The following is a 20306-nucleotide window of genomic DNA, read 5'->3' as shown; positions in this document are numbered from 1 at the left end:
TCTGAATTCTGATTTAACTTGGAATAAAGTTATTCTTTGTTCCACAGAGAGAAAATGCTCATAATAAAATTATTGCCTCAAATCTTCCTTCCCTCCCTTCCAAAACCAAACCTGATATTTCCATTCCCTCCTTCTCCTGCAATTTGAGGCATGTTAACCGTGCTTATGTTCAGAGGGACAAATAAAGATGACAACCAAGGAAGCAATTACAATAAAGGTCTGATCTGCTTCCACTAAAACATATACTTCAGCTTCTAAACAATATGCCACTCAAATGGAATAAACCCTACCTGACACTAAAATTACCAATGTTTGTCATGTCTGAGCACACTTTTGGACTAAATTAAACAAGCAAGTATTGCCGTTATCAAGTCTCCTAAGAGAACATTTAGTGGCTTAAAAAGCAAGTCCATGTAGTGTGTTTCTGCCACTTCTTAAAGAGAGTTCTGGGCACTTGTAAACTGTGAATTTTTTAATTTTTTTTTTTTAATGGCATCTTGATTCTTGGTGGATTTCACTGGCAGTTGTGCTTGCAGCTTTGAAGTCTCCTCCAGGTCTGTCATTTGCTAAGGCTGTTGATGGGTGCCTGGGGTGCTTTGTCCTCCGGGAGGCTATTTTCCTTTAATTCATCTCTGATTAGACGCAATTTATGCATTTTCATCTGTTTTATGTAAAGATCAAAGGGATCATGGTTCCCAATGTCAACCCTATTATAGACAAAAGGGGAAGGCTGCACATTTTTGCTTGGTTATAGTTTAAGCCTCAAAGCACCCGTTCATACTACGCAGTTCTTGATATGTCTCTCATAAACCCACGTTTTATATGGAGCGCCCTTTGCTTGCCTGTAAACACCTGCATGCTTTTATATTTATATAAAACAAAATCGTGGGGTGAAATTCCCATTCTCAAATCTGCTACAATAATTTTTGCCCAATGAGAACAAAGAGATAAAAGTTTAAATTCAATGTTGCCATAACAATACTCCTCTTAACAGTCCCATCAATAAATCTATGGCACTTCATCTAATCATAAACTGACATAGCCGGCCCTACATCAGAAAGTCTGTTCAAAGATGTCTTAATATATTTTTTCTGTCTCCAAGTTACAACAAAGACTGACTTTTATGCAACTTAAATAGAAATTATTCCAAACAAAAAGATAACTTTAAAATTTATTCCAATATAACCAATATCCAGTAAGCCTTGATATTAATGACATTGATATTAACACTGTTGTCACCAAAACAAGAGTAAAAATATAGATGTCACCAAAATTTACCTGAAGTGAAAAGACCTGCATAAAGAAGTTTTATTTTATTACCATTTTTTAAAGCAAACTCAGTACATATGCCAGCAAACATGCTGAGATGGGAAACTTCCAGGATGTCATCCCAAGCCACTAAATACACACTGTAAATGCAAATGTCACTTCTCACTTCCAGTCCAACTGACTCCCTCTGCATAAGGCTCGAATCTTCCTTTGTCTCACTAATCATGCACAGAAAGAGGGAGAAAAGATTGTGAAGGCAGATAGAAAGTGGGGAAAGCCCCCCAAAAATCCACTTTGTTGGAAGAGGCATAGCACTATGTTTGGGAAGGCTTCACAGACGGCAATACTGGGAGAACAAAGACTGTCTTGGTGGCTCATGATACTAAAGAATTAGGATTGTACTTCATCAGCAATGTCCAGAAGAGGATGTTCCAAATGAGGGACTCATAATAAATGGCAGCTCCTACCTTAAGCGTAGTGGAGTCTACCCTTACCAAGTTTAGAACCTTTGTTAAAATAATCATGGTCATTCTCTCACTGGAGTGACAGAGGGGCTGCATAAAGCAAGTGAGGTACAAGAAAATAGCATTGAAAAAAAAAAAGATGCCCAAGAACTGTACAGCTTATTTGTTATCGAGATAATCCTAAGCAGACAAGAGTGTTTAGAATTTATGTGGCAAAAAATAGAAAGAAAAAGTTTATCATATTGTAAGGGACTTTGCAATTTTCTGCTCCAGGCCCAGGTTTTTGCTCAACCTGAGTTACCTCATGCTACTCGAGAAAAGAAAAAAAAACTTATGAACTTATGAAACTTGTGACATTTGCTTTGGATTAAAAGGAAATAATTCATAAATGTGTTACATTGGTCCTATGTACTTGTGTTCTTCCACAGCAGCCACCGCTGGGATTTTGCTGGTAATTCCCCATCTCCCAGAGCCATGCATGTGGTAACTCATGGTCAGTGCAAACAGAGAGGTGAGATCCCAGTGCTCGTTACAAGGTAATTGCTATTTTTTCTTCTTTGCAACACAGAATTGCCCTTAAAAACACTTAAAAGCCTTGAAAGCCACAGTCACAAAACAAGACAGGCTGATTTCTCAGCTTGCATCATTAACACCAGCACAATAAATTCTGGTCTGTGATAGTTTCAAATACATCAAACCCAAAGAACAAGCAGAAGAGGTACTAACACACATCCCCGCCCTTCCAAAACACAGAAAACTCCAGCTTACAGGACAATTCACACAATAATTATGGTAAAGAACTGCAGGCTGTCAATCTTATCCATGGTAAAACAACAATAACTGAGCTCTTGGAAAATGTGTCTGAATTCAAGACAAGTTCTAAGCAAAAACAGTTATAGGGAAAGAAACACCGCTGACAAAGAAAATATAGTTAGCAGAGTTCTTGAAACTTCAACAGGCAAGGAAAATTATGAGGTATTTAAGAATGAACATTCCAGAAGAAACGGAAAGACTACAAAAAGAAAAAGTTAGGTGCTGCTTTTAAAAGACAAATATTACCTTGAGAAAATAGGTAAATGTCCAAATTCATTTCTAGGGAGCAAGAACACTTTTCCTTTTTCAGGTCTGACTTGCCCCTTGCCCAGGGATCCCTTAAACTGCATTCAGAGACATGTAATTGAGTTTATATGGTAAAGGAATGGGGAAAAAAACTGCCCAAGGGCTAAAGGAAGGTCCTGTTTGGGGGAAGGCAGTGGGGCAGGGGGAGACCAGGTGAGGAACCCTTACCTTTCCTCTCAGAAATTTGTTAAAAGGCCTTGTTTGATTTTTAGTAGAATTCGGGGTATTTCACTGCTTAACAGAATTCAAGAAGAAAAATTACTTCAGGATCTATTCAAATCAGAAAGGATAAAACTGAAATTTTACATGTAACAAACTGACACAGGAAAAAAAAAAGGAACCAGGAATTAAATGCCTGTTGCTTGTTTTTCTTTTTTTTAAAATCCCTTTAGGATCCTTTGAAACCATGAAACAAATTTCCATGGATTTTCCTCTGAGACCTCAGACCAAGACATTTATTTGAAGGAAAAAAAAAAAAAAAAAAAAAAAAAAGGAAACAGGTGGCTTGACTGGAAATGGTTTATTCTTTATGAAAAACAAAAATTTGTCTGCTAAAAGTAGTTAGCCTAGTTCTCTTCTTGTGGAATTCAAGAATTCACTCCAAACAACGTGTGGAAAAAAAGGCTCAGTTTGAATAATATTTCCAGCTCAAAACACTGACGCATTTAAAGTGTTAGTTCTGATTAGAAGGCCAAAATGGAATAGAGAGGCAAGAACTAAACTGTTTCTATATATTGCAACTGGAAAACAAAATATGCTGCCCACAAGTGAATAAGGCATTCATCAGACTACTGAAAAAGTAAAATTTAAAAATTTCTCCCACCCATGCAGTAATTCCAGATTAAAAAAAATGAAGAATTAAATTGTGACTACAGTGAAGTTTTTAAAGCTTATTTCAAAATGCAGTAAGAAAACAAATTCCTTTAAAAGCAAATTCAAGATCACAACATGATAAAAAAAATGTATTTTTTACTCTAATGAACACTGTATTTTCAAATTCCACATTTTTCTGGCTTAGGCAAATAAAGACAACAATAGGATTACAGTTATATACTTTCAGTTTTGCAGTCAGGTGTTTAATAAATCACTCTAAAACCCCTTTAGCAATTAAAATTAGAAAGCTTGTTCTAGATAGAGATATGAAATTTTATGCAGCCGGCTTTTAGAAATAAAATCCAGTTAAAAAAAAAAAACCTTTTGTTCTCAAGCGTTTACATCTCAGATTAATTTTTAAAGTTTTCTATAAATCTTCAACGTTGTTCAGATATATAACCTAAACATGAAATGTGGCAAAAGTCGACAAGTTAATTTATTGCACCCTGTAATCAACAATCTACGCTGATCTTCAGAAAAGATAAACTAGAAAACAGTTGCTCATTCTGGAGAGATAAAGGAGATAAAAGCAAATGGGAAACTCTGAAAGGGTTCCAGAAATGCAAATGCATACATCATTTGTGCTAAAGGCAACACCAGCATTCTCCCTCAAACGAAGCCATATATCAACATGTAAGAACAAGGAGGCATTCTTCTGTCAGCAGAAAACAAAGGAAACATCGCCCATGATGAATAAGTGAGTTTTGAAAACAAAATGGCAACAAGAAATACACACTACTTAAAAATTTCAGTGTTCTTGTATGCCACAACACATACAGGTTGTAACCCAAAGGACAGACAAAACAGTGAAGGATGCTGCAACTTGTCTGATTTTCTATGCATTGGTGATGTACAAGCCCAACCTCATATTCCCAAACTTCCATGTCAGGTTCCTCACTTTTCCCTTGAGTTTCCCAAATTTCTTCTACATTACATTCAGCTTGTTCACTTCTTTGTAGCCATGCCCTTCAGCTCCTTTTTCCTTCCTCTCCTCTGCCACTACAACTCTGGTACCAGCCAAGCACAAAGCAGCACACCATGGCTGCTCTGGAGCCTTCTCAGCCATCAGGACCTGTGTAGTTAATGACTGATATCAAAGGCCAAATTGGAAAAAATCCTTGAGCTCACATCAGTCTTTTCTTGAGCAGTGTGGGGAAGGGAACACCAATTTGCATTTCCTTGAATTTAAAAAAAACCCACATTCACATTTGAAGCTTTTAAGATCTCTACCTTATCCACCAAATGCATCAAGTCAACCAACATGCCCCAGAAATGAACGTGGGATGGAAGGTAGTGAATGTGTGAACTGAAAGGTAGACTGTGTGAACTTGTCCCTTCAGGTAATTTAAAAAAAAAATGCTGTGTCCTTATCAGATTTTACTTATATTAGTCAGGTGATGATAAAGAAGGGAAATAACAGTGTTCTGGATATAGATGCATCTGTTATCTACCTGCAAATTAGGGCTGTGATTTTGAGCTAAGTGTTTAGTTCATCATTTGAAGAAAGGAAAACTCTCAGGTACGTTTCTTGTTAAATACCTAAGGTTGCAAAGCCAAATTAATTCTAGTATATATCTATATATATTTTAGCACTTTTATGAATTTAAACCATAATCTCAATAGAGACGAAGACACAGTTTTCATGACCAACAGAATTAGTATTTGCTCACCCCAGAAGAGTAATTTTTCACAAAATCCAGCTTGAAATCTATTTTTGGCACATTCCAAATCTGTTTAGCTTTAACACTGACTTGCAAAAGTGTGTAACTTTTTTTAATTATCCATTAAGTGATACAACATAGTCATTAAAAACACCCACTCTTCAAAGCTCTGAAAGATCTATTACAGGGTAGTCATGTAGGGTGAGCAACATTCTGCTTGCTCCCTGCTCCTCCCAAAGTATGTTATCCCATTTCAGCTGCCACTACTGAAATAAGTACATAAACCCATAGTCACATTTCACTTCTGAAAACTAGGGCACTTATAAATTGGCATTAGAACCCTGAATTTAGACACTTTGTGATTATGACAAAACTCCACTGTTCATAAGGCATGCAACTGGGCAATAAATGCCATTCCCTGATTCATTTTCGAAAAATGCAACATCTTAATAATAAAAAGGAATGTTATCCAGGCTCTGAGGAAAGATGCATGGATGAGTGATAAGAGAAAGTATCTTCAGATAAAAAGAATGAAGGGTAACTCATTGTCCCCAGAAAGAAAAGGTGAAAATAGCAATGCATGTCTATGATGAAAGCCATATGTATTTCAGGGTTTGTTTTTTTCTGCACCTTTTCTAAAACACAGGCAAAAAAAGAGAACAAAATTTGATTATTAACCCAAAGCAGCTGTAATAAGTGTCACAAAACCTACTTTTTGGTATGCATGGATATGCCTTTCCCCAGAGGGATAAAGCTCCTTATACCCCATTTCTGCCATATCCAACCACAAACCTGAGCAGATCCACTTTTTCATCACTTATACTTTACAGCAAAAGTGTGCCCTGGAGCAAAAATCCTAAAAGGCAAACAATAACTCATTTCATAGCTCTTGCTTAAGTGCAGAAAGTGAATTCTTTCTGTGTTTTTCTCAGAATCAGAAAGAAGTGGCACACATGAAAATGTTTCTCAAGTAAAACCTGGGAGAGGTCCAAGAACACTTGAAGGTGTCAACAGGACTTGGAGGGGCAAAAGCCACTCAATTTTTTCTGCACAGAGAACAGGACAATAGTTGTCATGCTGAGGAAGCTGCCTCAGTTCTTGCTGAGCTCATTCCTGCTCTCACATTCCCAGGCACCAACTGCAGTTAAAGAAAAAAAAAAAACCACATAGCTTTTTTTTTTCATACTGATTCATCAAGATAGTTGTATCTTTTTGCAGCATGATGAGTGCCTAATTACAATGATTCAAATCTCTTGTCACCTTCAGGCTAGACTACAGATAGCAATGGGTTTTAGCCAGAGCAGATAGGGAAAATGAACTTGACACAGCACGCAATGGTTTGTTAAGCAAAATATAATATTAAAAACATCACTCCCCTTTTTAATCTAGCCAGGAGGAGGAAGAAAAATCACATGATTTTGAGTTCAAAGTTGCTAAATCCCTTCTTCAGCAGGGGAACATGCTTGTCTGATTACATTTTCAGGTTGAATGCATTTGTCACTCTATCGCCTTTCCCCACATATAGTCCTGTTTTGAGCCCTGTTGGCTTCAGACAGCTCTTTCTCCTCCTAATATCACTGTAATTCCTCAGAAGTTCCTTCAGTCTACTCCCATGTTCCTTCTTGGGAACTGGTTATACGCAGGCTGGGCCCTCTAGTGCATGGTGATGTTAAGGCACCACATTCCCAGGGCTCTTGGCTTTGTTTTCCTCTACCAAGCAACTTCTGTCAGAGCATCTACTCCGTTCAGGTGCCTTTTTCAAAGGGACCCTATCTCTGCTTTCATAACTTCAAAAGAAGCAGGGGTTGTCTGAGTGGCACCACTCTGGCTGTCCTGCGGCTTACTGCCAACACTCGAACTCAAGCACTCGGCCCCATGAATGGCAACTTCTGCTAAACCCCTGCAAAAAGAGCATCAAAAGCCCAGCAGGAAACCTGGGAGATGAGGACAGAGAAGCAGCTTCCTCACTAGGGACAGAAGTTGGGGAATTGAATCTACTCAAAGCTTCCAATACATGTCCTTTCTGAGGCCAATGACCTGCACCACCTTTGAGATCAGAGGGCTGCACACAGCGGGCCACGGCGGGGGCTCTCCTTGCTGTACTTTCAGCTTTGGCTTAAGACAGAGACAAACCCCTGAGGCTGTGATTCCCTCAGTCACTCTGCTGCATGTCCTATCCAAACCCTTCAGCATTTAGAAAACCATCTTGATGCTCCTCTACCACATTTTTGATTCCTCAGGTTCTGTTTCACAACCATTAACTTAATTATCCATATAATCTCAAACCATTTGCTTGTCTTTCACTTTTCATTTCTTAGGATAAAAAGGACCTTGCTAACAGGCAAAACTGGAGATGATTAAAATGCTTTAAATAAAACCCCTGCAATTATACTTAGAAAACCCAGATATTTTTACATCACTTAAAAAATCTAGGTTTTTAAAGTAATGAGTGAAATGTCTTTAAAACAGGCAGCATTATGTACATAACCAAAATTTACGCTGACAAAGCCTGCAATAGTCACAGGGGAAAACATAACAAAACATAACATAATAAAGAAACTGGCAATGGTACAATTAGTGTGAATGGCATCAGAATAATCTGCATTAATTCTCAACACAGCATACCACTTCACTATGTCTGTATGACCTCTAAACTCATAAACCCCCACTTTTTTTTAAAATTTTAAACACATCAAAGATCAACAGATATAAATATGAATGTCCTCTGTATGAATGACTTTTTACATCCTCATGAAGCTTTTCAGCCACAATCATTAACAAAGAAAAAGGAAGTCAAATTGAATAGAAACTCTTGGTATAGCCCAAGCTGCACATTTTGTTACAACTTCCCAGGTTACTGACAATTAAATGCACCTCTTGACTGCATCACACCCAAGCTATGCTGTTGAAAGAAAGATGTATTTTGTTTTGTTTTTAAAATACCTTTTAAAACAGCTTTTGCCAGCAAAGCCCTTCCTAGTTTTGGAGGAGAAAAAGTCATTATAGGGATCTTGTAAATGTCACTGAACATGAGGGAATAGCATACAAGTGACCAAATTTGCTAATAGGCTTGGAGTTACCTGATGAAATCATTGAAAAGTGGAAGCATTTTGAAACTTGCTTTTCTTTCACCTCAACATTAATTTAAAGTCTTCTTTTAAAACTTTCAAAAAGTGTTCATGCCCTTTCAAGATGTGTATATGATTTGTGTCCAACAGGTGCAACAAAATATGAAGAAGTTTATGAAAACTAAGAATGGGCTTAGGTTTAATTGCTGCAGATCCATTTAACATAAGGATCATAGCCTCTCCTCATGGATTTTTAAATAAAACAGAGTTAAATTTATACCCCTGACATTTAGCATAATGGAATAACAACTATTTATGGTTTCCCTGTCAATTCTGGTAGTAGAACTCTGGATGTGGTCACAGAAATTATAAATCTGCATTGTTATCTGGAAAACAAAATCATTATAATAATTTTCTGCTATTACAAGCAATTGTCTTTAATTACCTCAATATATTAGTTAATTGCCTGATAAGACAGAATGTCAGCATGAATAGCATTGGTTTGGCAGCCCCAAATTATGAACAGCCATTGAAATGGTGCATGTTTTCTCTATTCCTTCCCTTGAGAAAATATGAGATCACACAGAAGCTTGCCTGCCTTGAGATGTAATAAAATTTAAAAACTGAAATAATGAGAAATCAGACAACGCCAAAAATTTCAAGTGGTGTGTTCAGATCTTTTAATTTTTAATCAGTTCACAGTTTGACCCCATCTTTCTACCAACCCATTTCTCATGTGGCCCCAGTCTGCACCATTTACAAAATGGCAATTTAATGGAAACAGTGGTAATGAGCACACAACCTAGAATGTGACAATTTTTCTAGAGAGAGACATACAAGGATGCCTTTACAGCATCAGTCAATCACTGGCAAATAACCTGCTTCCATGAGGTTTCAAAAAAAAAATTTGAGAATGAGAAAATTTTAAAAAAATATCATAGTTGTTGCCCATTACCATTATTTCTGTGACTATATTATAGATCAGCTTTTGCAATCCTAGAATCCCATGTATTCCAAAGAAGCTTTTATAATTAACAAATTTTGCACTCCAATATCCAGCACAAAGATCATATTTCTGGCCTTTTCTTTTTAATTTTAAACACTTCTGTTTTGGGTTTGCATGACAAGGTTTTGGTAGCAGGAGCTTTCAGGGGAGGAAGCTGAGGAAGCTGCTGGAACCTTTCCCTATATCCAGCAGAGCCAATGCCAGACAGGTCCAAGAGGGACCCCCTGCTGGACAAGGCTGAGCCCATCAGTGATGGGCTCCATTGCCTCAGGAATAACACAGTTGTTTCCTCATTATCCTACTCTGAGTTGATTGATAATAAATTAAACTGATTTCCCTGAGTCGAGTCTGTTTTGCCCATGACAGTAACTGGCTCTCCCTGTCCTTACCTTGACCTTTTTGTTGTATTTTCTCTCTCTGTCTCCTCTGTCCCACTGAGCAGGCAAATGAGATAGGCTTTGGTGAGCACCTGATGTCCAGCCAGGGTCACCCCACCACAGCTTCATCCGTGATCTCTCACCTACAATAAACACTGGTTAAAAATGCATTCATTCTGGGCAGTGTGGAGATACCTTCTCTCCAAGGAGAGCTGGGACTGACCATTCTAGCTAGCTGCAACATTTGACTCCTTCCATTTTCACAGATGTAAAAGATACAATTTGATTAACTTAGCCACACAAGTGGCAGAGCAAAACAAAACCACTAAATGGCTGCAGCTGGGGGTGGTAATGTCCCCAGAGTTAAGTGATTTCTGTATTTTACTCAAACCTTTATTTTACATAAGTCTTCTTAGGACTGATATAATTTTTAGGTCTGTCTCACTTCTATCTGTGGATTTCTTTTCCCAAAATCTTTGTCTGAGTTGGGTTTGCTCAAATTAAAGTCACAGCTGCTGCTACAATTCTGTGTGATGCTTCCTTTTCATCCACGTTCATGTTAAGGGAAGCAGCAATATTTTCTCAATTTTCATTATTCCTGTATTGTTAAACAGAAGGCCAACAGCATAATCTTCACACTAATCCATGAAACAGATAACAATAATATATATGTTAGAAAATATGCAGAATTTTCATTCTTCTGTTTCCTTACCCTATTCAGCAAATACTGCAGTGTTTCCTTTCATGATGATAACATTTCTTTGATCTCAGCAAAGAGATTTTTGAAACTTCATTGTTAGAAGTACACGTAGAATAACTAACTTACATGGCCTCAATTACAAAATGGCATTTGCTGCAGTTCATCCACGATGAGGGAGTTTTAAAATTCACAGCATGCCATCTTCTGAAAATCAAGCAGCAGCACTTCACAGGTAGGCCACTCCTGGAGCTTTATGCAAAGTCTGCACTCACATGTCCTTGAATTCAGAGTGACTAATAACCTCAGCAAGGTGCACATTTTAAAAGAACACTCATGCTGAAGTTGGGATTTATTCACTGGCATTATGGGTGGCTTATTTTACAGGCTGCTTCTTAAGGAATATTTAACTACCTGCACATTGTATGTCATTGCACTGGAGTTCAGCCACACACTGAAGCTGAATGCATTGCAGTTTTGGTAACCAGATTCAGAAAACAAGCATGACAGAGTGAAGTTCATTTATCAAGACATTTACTAAATAGGGATACTACATGATATATTATGAAGGAGACAGACAGAAAAAGCCACTTAAGGGGTTTCCCAACACCACATACAAAAAAAAATTCTACCCAGAAAACAAATCAAAAAACCTCTAAGAGAAAAAAGTTGATAAAGTTAAATATATCACTGACAGATACCAGAGAAGCTACTACAGCAAGATCTCTATAGAATATAAATATTTAATTTACTCTTTGATGAAAAGTCAATTAAGCAAGTTATTCTGCAACAGTCCCAAGGAGTAAGGTCTGCTTACTATCTGAGTATTTATTCAAATGAAACTCCCACCAATGTCACTGTTTCATAGTTGTGCTGATTTTGTATTTTAACACAAGAATGGCACTATGTTACAAGATTTTCAGTACAAGTTTTCTTAGACTGAATTCCACAGGAAGAGACCTTTGCCACAAGTTGAAGAGTAACAAAGTTAACAGCACTCCTAAGAGGTAGGGGACTTTGCCAGCAGTGTTCCAGGAACATTCCGGGCTTTCATATAACTTGTGTCACAAGCTGCACCTCATTCACTGACATTACATCACTATGACTTTCGTCTCAATTTCAACTTAACCAATTACATTTACGAATGAAACCTTCCAATATCTTAAAAAAAAATAGCCAACTGCATTGTGGGCTGTGTAAAGAGAAATATTGCCAGCAGGTGGAGGGGGAGGACTCGCTCTGCTCTGCTCTGCCCTGCTGAGACTCTACCTGCAGTGCTACATCCTGCTCTGAAGCCCCCAGCAAAGAAAGATATGGACCTGTTAGGGACAGGTCTAGAAAAAGAGCCACAAAAAAGGAATGGAGGAAAGGAACTTTCTTAAAAGTTTGGGAGACTTGGGGGTTTTTAGCCTGGAGAAGAGAAGGCTCTGTGGAGATTTTATGATTGCCTATTAATACTTAAAGGGTGGCTTATCAGAAAGGGGGAGAGGGACTTTCTACATGAGGTCTGGAGTGAGAAGACCAAGGGCAAGTGTTCTTATCCAAAATAGAGTAGATTTGGATTAGATATAAGGAAGAAATTCCTTACTCTGAGGGGGTGAGATACTGGAACATGTTGCCCAGAAAAGCTGTGGATGCCCCAACCCTGGCAAGTTGGATGGGGCTTTGAGCAACCAGGTCTAGTGGAAGGTGTCCACAGTGCATTGCACTTCAAAGGTCCCTTCCAGTCCAAACCACTCTGTGATTCTGTGACAAAAGCAGCAGACAACTCATTGCAATTCACTGCATCTGGTCAACTTATTGGAACAAAAACTGGCAAAACAGTGGATTGGGAAGCATCTACTTAAATACACAGCTCAGGTACAAAAGAGCGGAAACAGCTTGGTACATTCAGCTTTATATTTGTGCCTGCTTTTCTTTATACTTCTATTTAAGGAACAGTCAATATAATCATTAAGAAAGAAATGATTTTTTAAAATTGATTATAAAATTGGAAATAATGCCTGTAATGCCATGATTTTGAAGTCCATACACGCCTATTCTTCCAATGCATATTTTTAATGCATTTTACAAACCTTCCATTTCTCAAGCAAGACAAGCTCAACATTTACAAAACCACCTAAGTGTCTTCCAAAAATGCACACTGTCCTTTACAGGTGCAGTTTTTAAAAGTTTAGTCATTTCTGTCTAAAAATTATGCTACCAGATGGTGTTACTACAGTGCAGTGGATACTCCTGTCTTCTCAGAGGCACATTCAAATAGATTATAATCTCTCAGACTTTACACAATACAAGATAATGGATCACTCTACTCACTCAGAAGTTTGGGTACAACTGCCTGGGACCAACTACAATAGAAAAAAAAGACACCTTATCAATGTTCAGTTGGTCTCAGTTCCCATGAAAGGGATGTGGCAACTCAGAGCCCACCAGTGGCCCTCAGCAGGCAAGCTGTTGTCCACTAGCACTGCAGAGGATTCCCAGCTTTCATTATAGGAATCAGTGACATTCATCTAGCAAGGCCAGAGCCTAGCATTGCAGTTAAACTAATGGTACTGTCAATGACACTTCACTCATTTATGTCCTACACGGCTACGTTGAACAAATAAACCATCTGCAGTATGCTGCTCTTCTGAATTCTCTCTGCAGGTTTCAAGTCCTTGATTCATATTCCCCTCCAATCTAGTTTGTCAGGGAGTCACAAGTGGTCCAATTACACAGGCAAGTGACCCACTACTGCTAAAAAACTGCCTCTTGTGAAACTCCATGAAGGCAAGAAATATCACAGTATTGGCATTCTCCTGGACACGACTCTATGACAGTCAAGTGCAAACAGAAAAAAAGTGAGCAGCAGGTGGATAAGAGCCCTATTCTATTTCTCTAAAGACCATAGATCTTATTTTTCCAACAGAAACATGGTAGCTGTCCATGCTCTGGCAACACTGAAATACTGAGATGGTTAGAAATACGTTCAAGCTAGTGATTTTATAAACCTTCTAGATACACTTTTATTCTTTCCCCCAAATCTTGTAAGCTGGGGATTCACTTACAAAATAGCTTTCCTATTAAATACAGCATATATAGGTTATAAAACCCCAAAGGTTTAATCAGCACTTTTTTACAGAAGTTCATTAATGGGTTTGCCAAATTACCCAGCCTAGAACTGTGTGTATATATTATTAAACCCTATTCTGAGTTTGCATATTACCTTCCTTAAGAGTGTATTAGTCCCTCTGTTTGGTGTTATATTTATAAAGATATTCAAAAGTTTTGTCTTATTAAGAGAAAAATTGCATATAATGAGAAAAACTTAGGTAACTTTGGAATCTTTTAACTTGTAAATTAGTAACAAAAGCATTGAGATAAGTCTTTGGGAATATATTTGAAGTCTTAATGAAAGGGTCAGATTACAAAAAGCCGTAGTGGGAGTATTATATGAGGAAGCTTTAAAGTTAGTTGCAGTGTATTAAAAAACAACATTCAAATAAATTATTTTTCCCTGCAGTATGCCAAGTTTTGGAGATAGAATTAAAATTGGGCTTTCATTTTAGACCAAGTAAAGCATAATACTAGACTATAATACTGCATACACTAGTGAGATCCAAATGCCCATGGTGCTGGAAGAGAACATTTTCCCTCAGGCATTTGAAATGTAATGCTTCTTTAATATTCTCTGTTGGATATTGTTAGAATGGAATTTCAAATATTTCCTGCAATTTGAGTTAAAGATTACTGAATAATGCTGAGCAGCAGAAAATTTTTGAAGCATACATCTAAAGCTGGCATAGTAGCTTAATGTCCTGTTGTTTCTTGCTTTAGCAAAATTAATTTCTTCAGTCTTCAACTATGAATTCATGCACCACCTGGAGATACAAACCCATAATTTAACCATAATTTAACTGTGGTGTATTTCTAGCTCTCTTGCCTAATACACACTGAGGCTAGACCCTCTATGTCAGGCAACTATAACAGGAAAAGGCCATTTCAGAGCAATACTTTATATTTTCCCAAATCAGACATTAAGCAACTTCAAAAAGAGTATCTGGCCTATTATTGTAAATAAATGGGATTATAGGCCATGAAACAAAAGCACATTTTACTATATAGACAAGAGTTACACCTTTCTAATAAACATCCAAAAGGCTTTTATCCAATTAAGGTCCAATTTTTTCACCATATCTGGGGTAGTGCTTTACCATGGCTACTTTTTACAGGTAAGGGTAGAAGGCAAGTTGAGCAAAAAGGCATAGCAGTATCATTCTAAAAGGAAACTAGAAAAACACAAACTGCAATCATGATTCCTGTTGCTTGATTACTGCATGGAAAAGCCTCCTTCATCCAAAGATGCACCACCTTTCCACCATTTGTGTCATTATATATGCAGCCAATTACCCGATTTTTTTTTCCCTATGGCCACTGCTCCCTTCTCATTCACACTGGGCTCATGACTTCCCTGAGTTCAAATTAACTAATTCCTCAACACTATCCCAACCTGACAGGACAACTCTAAATGACTTCATGACAGGCTCCAAATTTTCTAACATTTTCTTTGAGCATGAGCCTGAGGACCATTCTCATGGGTCCCAATAATTACCTAAAAAAAGCCAACAAAAAATATATATGCATGCCTATTTTTGAGCAACAGGAAACTCCAAGTTATGTAGCACTGGTATGGACAATAGAGTCCACACAGCTGGAATTAGGGGCCTACAATTTTATTCAGAGATGGGGTAGTTTAGCCCTACAGTGTGCAACTGAATGAACACAGGCATGTGCAGAGAGTACTTGTGTTTATGTGAGCAGAATGAATAAAGGCAATTTCTTCTTTCTTTACTCAAGTATCAGTAGACACTGAATATGGCCAGTATTATAAGCATATATGCTACTAAAGCACCCATAGACTCTGCCGCTCCCTAAAAATCTGTCTGGATAAGGTTTCCAAAAGCAGGCCAGACACCAAAATCAATCTGTTAAACAGCAGAAAAACCTCCATACAGGAAACAGTGTTTACTTGCCTCTTAAACTTATTAGTGATAAATTCATGTTTGAAAGTTAGGTTTCACAAATGAACAATGCCATTAAGATAAAAATGTATCAGTCTTTTCCATCTGTAAAGAAATATATTTTATACAATTAACTTCAAAAAAATCAACACCATAAGACATCATTCTCCTTCCACCAGTATTTCTAGGGATATTTTCTTTGAAACACTATTCAATTCTTGAGGGGAAAAAAGGAGAAAAAATTAGTTTGTATAGTGGCAGCTATTAAGAATTTGGTTCTGCAAAAATACAGAAATAAATTCACATGGATGTTGTAAAACAAGCTGAAATATTTTAAGCAAACTATGTGACCATCATTCATAGGAATAAGCCTAATGAGAAAAACTCTTGTAACTGTGCAAGAGATTTGGCATGGAAGAGCATTCATCAGTCATTGTGACATGGAAAGGAGGCATAAAGGAAGCAGATGGATGCACCCATCTGCACTGCACCTAAAAAATGGAAAGCCATCATCATGGTTGCTAGCTTCTTGTTCAAAATGTATACCTTGACTGTCAGGTTATAATGAACAAATGCAAAAGAAAGTCTTATGAGAGAAAAAGTAAGCATTTATTTTCAGTAGGACCTATTTCCCTTGACTAAATGCTTACCTTATTTAAAAAACTCACAAGGACATCAGCTTAATGTTTACATCTTGTGGGGGAACAGGAGATTGTGGTCATGTTGGGTTTCTTTTAATGTTGCAATGAATTAACTTTAAGAGTACAAGGTTTGCTTTGGTAGAACTTGAATTGTTACACAGGTCATCTCCTCTCTAGAATACCGACCTGCCTCTTCTCCTCCAGACAGTGACATCAGTGAGTAGAAAACCCACATATTGCTGTCACAAAGTCTCTCTTCAACCAAGAGAAAGACAGATCTGTGTTAAGGTAGAAGAATCCAGTAACGCTGCTTCTCATGCACCAGGAACACAACCCTTCTGTTGACTTGGCAATAATTCAGAGATCAGCTTTGCTGAATTTACAGCCAATATGCCAAAGCCTTTGTGCCATGTCCCATGTGGTTGTTTGGTTTGTGGGTTGGTTTTGTTTGGCTTTGTTTTTCAACAGGGATTCTCTGTATCCCAGACCTTGTAACAACTGTGAGAAGAAAACCCTCCAGAAGTGGTGCTCGGCTGGTGATGAGGACAGAGCTTCCAGAGTCCCTCAGCTCTGGCGGTGCCATTATGAAGCCACTGTGCCACCAGCCCCTCTGGTCAGTGATGGAGCCCTGAACTCCTTTGGGCACCAGAGGCTCAGATCTGACATGCACCCACACCAGAGAACGCCTGAACTCTCAGTGTCCTCTGCCAAACCTACAATACCTGCTCATACTATCGACCTGCTTAGGGAAAACAAATAAAAAAGAACTGTCTGTTCACAATTTTATTAATATTTGACTCATGAATAGTTCATAAAGATTACTATTACATATTACATGCAAGCCACAGATCATTTGTGTCTCTTCACAGACAGTAGGCACATGAGCACAGGATGTGTTATTGCATCCTAGCTACCTGTTAAAAACATGCTGAAGGTTGTAGAAACCAATTAATGATAATTACCCAACTTTAATTAAAAAACCAACTAAGCTGTTAAGAAATTAAAAATAAGCAATAAAAAATTAAGCCACTTCCACAGAAGGTAAAATTTCTCTTTTAGAAAGAAAGTTTTCACCACAGCAAAAACAAAATCTGGATTATAAATGGAATCTATAGATTAGTTTCTTCATGACATTTAAGGTCCATGCAGTACTACATGACTGAGGTTTAGAAATGAACAGTGAAAAATTATGTTTGGGACATTAGCACCAGGAATACAAAAAAACCCAACCCTCTATTAATTTTCTAAACCATGATTTTAATAGTTCTTGTTCATATCTATATATTTTTTAAAATCTATTATAGATTTCTCACATACTTTACAAAATAATTTTTGATCCTCTTAATTCTATTTCAGTATTTTTTTTTGTAATATTTTACCTTATTTCTGAAAAATCTCTTACTATTATTCCCTTGGACCAGAACGCAGAAGAGATTTACAAAACTATTTCAATTCTAGCATTTCTAGGTTTGAACCTGGCCACTATATAGTTAATTTTTCTTACATAATCTTGTGCATTTTAAATGTTAATTATATCACACAGACTTAGCTACAAGAGACATGACTTGGTAACAACAATTGTAAGTAAATGCATAATATAAAAAACCTGTATTAGACATAGAGAGGATGGCAAAAAGAAAACTTCACAAATTATTGAAAATTAAGTGTAAAGACTTACCTAAAAATATTCATCAGTTTCTATAGATGGCAATGAAGGAAAAGATATTCCCATCCAAAATACAGTTAAAGAACACAGCCAGCTGTTAACAGAGAATAATTCATTTTAAAATATTTTTTTAAAAAATTAAGAGATAATTCTGGCAGACTACCCTTCAAAACTACTAGTTGCCTTGAAAAATAATACTTAATCCCCTGAAAATGGAGATTAAAACATCTCAGTACTTCAGTGTGTTTTTTAATTACCGATTTCCACGTAATTCAGCATTTTTTGAGTGCAAAAATTGCAAAGTGTATTTGAAAGTTAGCCAAGAGCCCAATTCACGTGCACACTAAATTTCCATTGCTTCATTTGCATGTACTGTTTTTATTTACGCAGCTTTTTGGCTTACAGTGCTACAGGAAACACTCATACTAACGAAAAATGGGGAGAGCATTAAAGAATATTTTTTAAAATTACATTTAAATTTTGCTTGGAAAACATCAAAGCTTAATAAGTAGAAACAAAATTTAAGAAGGAAATACTAGAACTGTTAAGTTTTGCTGACTTTAAAAATTACATCACATTCATAAAAGGCAACATTTTACAGTCTCTTCAGTTAAATCAGCACAGACAACAACTGAGTCCAATTTGGACTAATTATACTGGGATTGAAAATAAACCGATAAACATGCTTGTGACAAACAAAGTGGCTTTGCATCAAAACAAATCACTTTCAACACAAACTAACAAGATTTGTTGTTATCTCCAACAGCAAATAATTCCAGGAGCACAAGCTTGGGCAAAAAAAAGGAGCAAGAATAAGAAAAGTCTTACCTACTGAAAAAAGTTTGAAAGTTTCAAGTTAAGCTCTTAACTGAAATCCATTAAATCAATACAATCTGCTATCCTGACACAGAAAAACCAGTTTACAGCCTGCTAACATTGATTTAGCTGAAAATTGACAAGAAATCAATTAAACTGAACCAATTATGGTCAGTGGAAATTACCTTATGTGGGTCCACATCAGGTTTTGTGTACATTTAAATCTTAAACAATCTTAAATAGTGTTAATTAAGGTCTGGGTGCAGAGAAGGTTAAGAGTCACCAGGGTAAAGCCTCTTAGGACACTCAGGGAAACTCCGACTGTGTTCAACAAGCTCCCTCCTCCTTCCCAAGCTTCCCTCAAGCCAGCCCTGAGCTCTGCTTGCTTTCAAACGCCTCCGCAGAAGGGAATTGGGTACAGGCTTCATTGCGAGCAGCAACGCGCGGTTCTGGAGCGGTACAAAGCGGGGCAAAGCCCAGCAGCGCCGGCAGGGCTGCAGCCCCTGCCCCATGCTCCTTCCAAGGCTCCTTCCAGCCACGGCACCCTCTGAGCTGGGGCAGGAGCACGACCGGCAGCAAGACCCGCCAGAAAGGGACAACGTGGCGTGGAAAACTGCATTTTACACCCCCGGACCTAAAGGAGCAACTTCCCTGTTCTGTCGCAGGACCAAAGAAGAAATTGCCTCAGTGTACAGCTCCTTACACTGCTTTTTTTCAGTACTACTACAAGGACTAGAGTGATATTTCAAATTGCCTCAGTATACAGCTCCTTACACTGCTTTTTTTCAATACAACTATAAGGACTAGAGTAAGATTTCACATTGCCTCAGTATACAGCTCCTTACACTGCTTTTTTTCAGTACTACTATAAGGACTAGAGTGATATTTCAAATTGCCTCAGTATACAGCTCCTTACACTGCTTTTTTTCAGTACTACTATAAGGACTAGAGTGATATTTCAAATTGCCTCAGTATACAGCTCCTTACACTGCTTTTTTTCAACACTACTATAAGGACTAGAGTAAGATTTCACATTGCCTCAGTATACAGCTCCTTACACTGCTTTTTATTCAATACTACTATAAGGACTAGAGTCATATTTCAAATTGCCTCAGTATACAGCTCCTTACACTGCTTTTTTTCAGTACTACTATAAGGACTAGAGTCATATTTCAAATTGCCTCAGTATACAGCTGCTTAGACTGCTTTTTTTCAGTACTACTATAAGGACTAGAGTGATATTTCAAATTGCCTCAGTATACAGCTCCTTAGACTGTTTTTTTCAATACAACTATAAGGACTAGAGTAAGATTTCACATTGCCTCAGTATACAGCTCCTTAGACTGTTTTTTTTCAATATTACTATAAGGACTAGAGTCATATTTCAAATTGTCTCAGTATACAGCTCCTTAGACTGTTTTTTTTAAATACTACTATAAGGACTAGAGTAAGATTTCACATTCCCACAGTATACATGTTCCTTAGACTTTTTTTTTTTCAACACTACTATAAGGACTAGAGTCATATTTCAAATTGCCTCAGTATACAGCTCCTTACACTGCTTTTTTTCAATACAACTATAAGGACTAGAGTAAGATTTCACATTGCCTCAGTATACAGCTCCTTACACTGCTTTTTTTTCAATA

At 37.4% G+C, this 20306-nt stretch overlaps 1 protein-coding gene across 16 annotated transcripts in view; it reads right to left on the bottom strand.

The window, feature by feature from the left end:
* WDPCP (WD repeat containing planar cell polarity effector) overlaps positions 1 to 20306 on the bottom strand; it is a 148748-nt gene that overhangs the window by 127755 nt on the left and 687 nt on the right. For 5 of the 16 annotated variants that reach the window (XM_068186420.1, XM_068186419.1, XM_068186418.1 and 2 more), the window contains exons 1-4: positions 18846 to 18953; positions 17857 to 17938; positions 16188 to 16431; positions 9850 to 9992 (exon numbers count right to left, since the gene is read on the bottom strand). The gene's annotated coding sequence lies outside the window, so the exon portion shown is untranslated. Of the gene's footprint in view, positions 1 to 9849; positions 9993 to 16187; positions 16432 to 17856; positions 17939 to 18845; positions 18954 to 20306 lie in introns of those variants that run through there. The other 11 variants (XM_068186404.1, XM_068186407.1, XM_068186406.1 and 8 more) reach the window with 11 other exon arrangements.

The sequence above is a fragment of the Anomalospiza imberbis genome, chromosome 3 (genome assembly GCF_031753505.1).
Source record: "Anomalospiza imberbis isolate Cuckoo-Finch-1a 21T00152 chromosome 3, ASM3175350v1, whole genome shotgun sequence".
NCBI classification, from domain to species: domain Eukaryota; kingdom Metazoa; phylum Chordata; class Aves; order Passeriformes; family Viduidae; genus Anomalospiza; species Anomalospiza imberbis.
The sequence above is the reverse complement of the archived record's forward strand: the minus strand, read 5'-3'. Positions and strand labels throughout refer to the sequence as shown.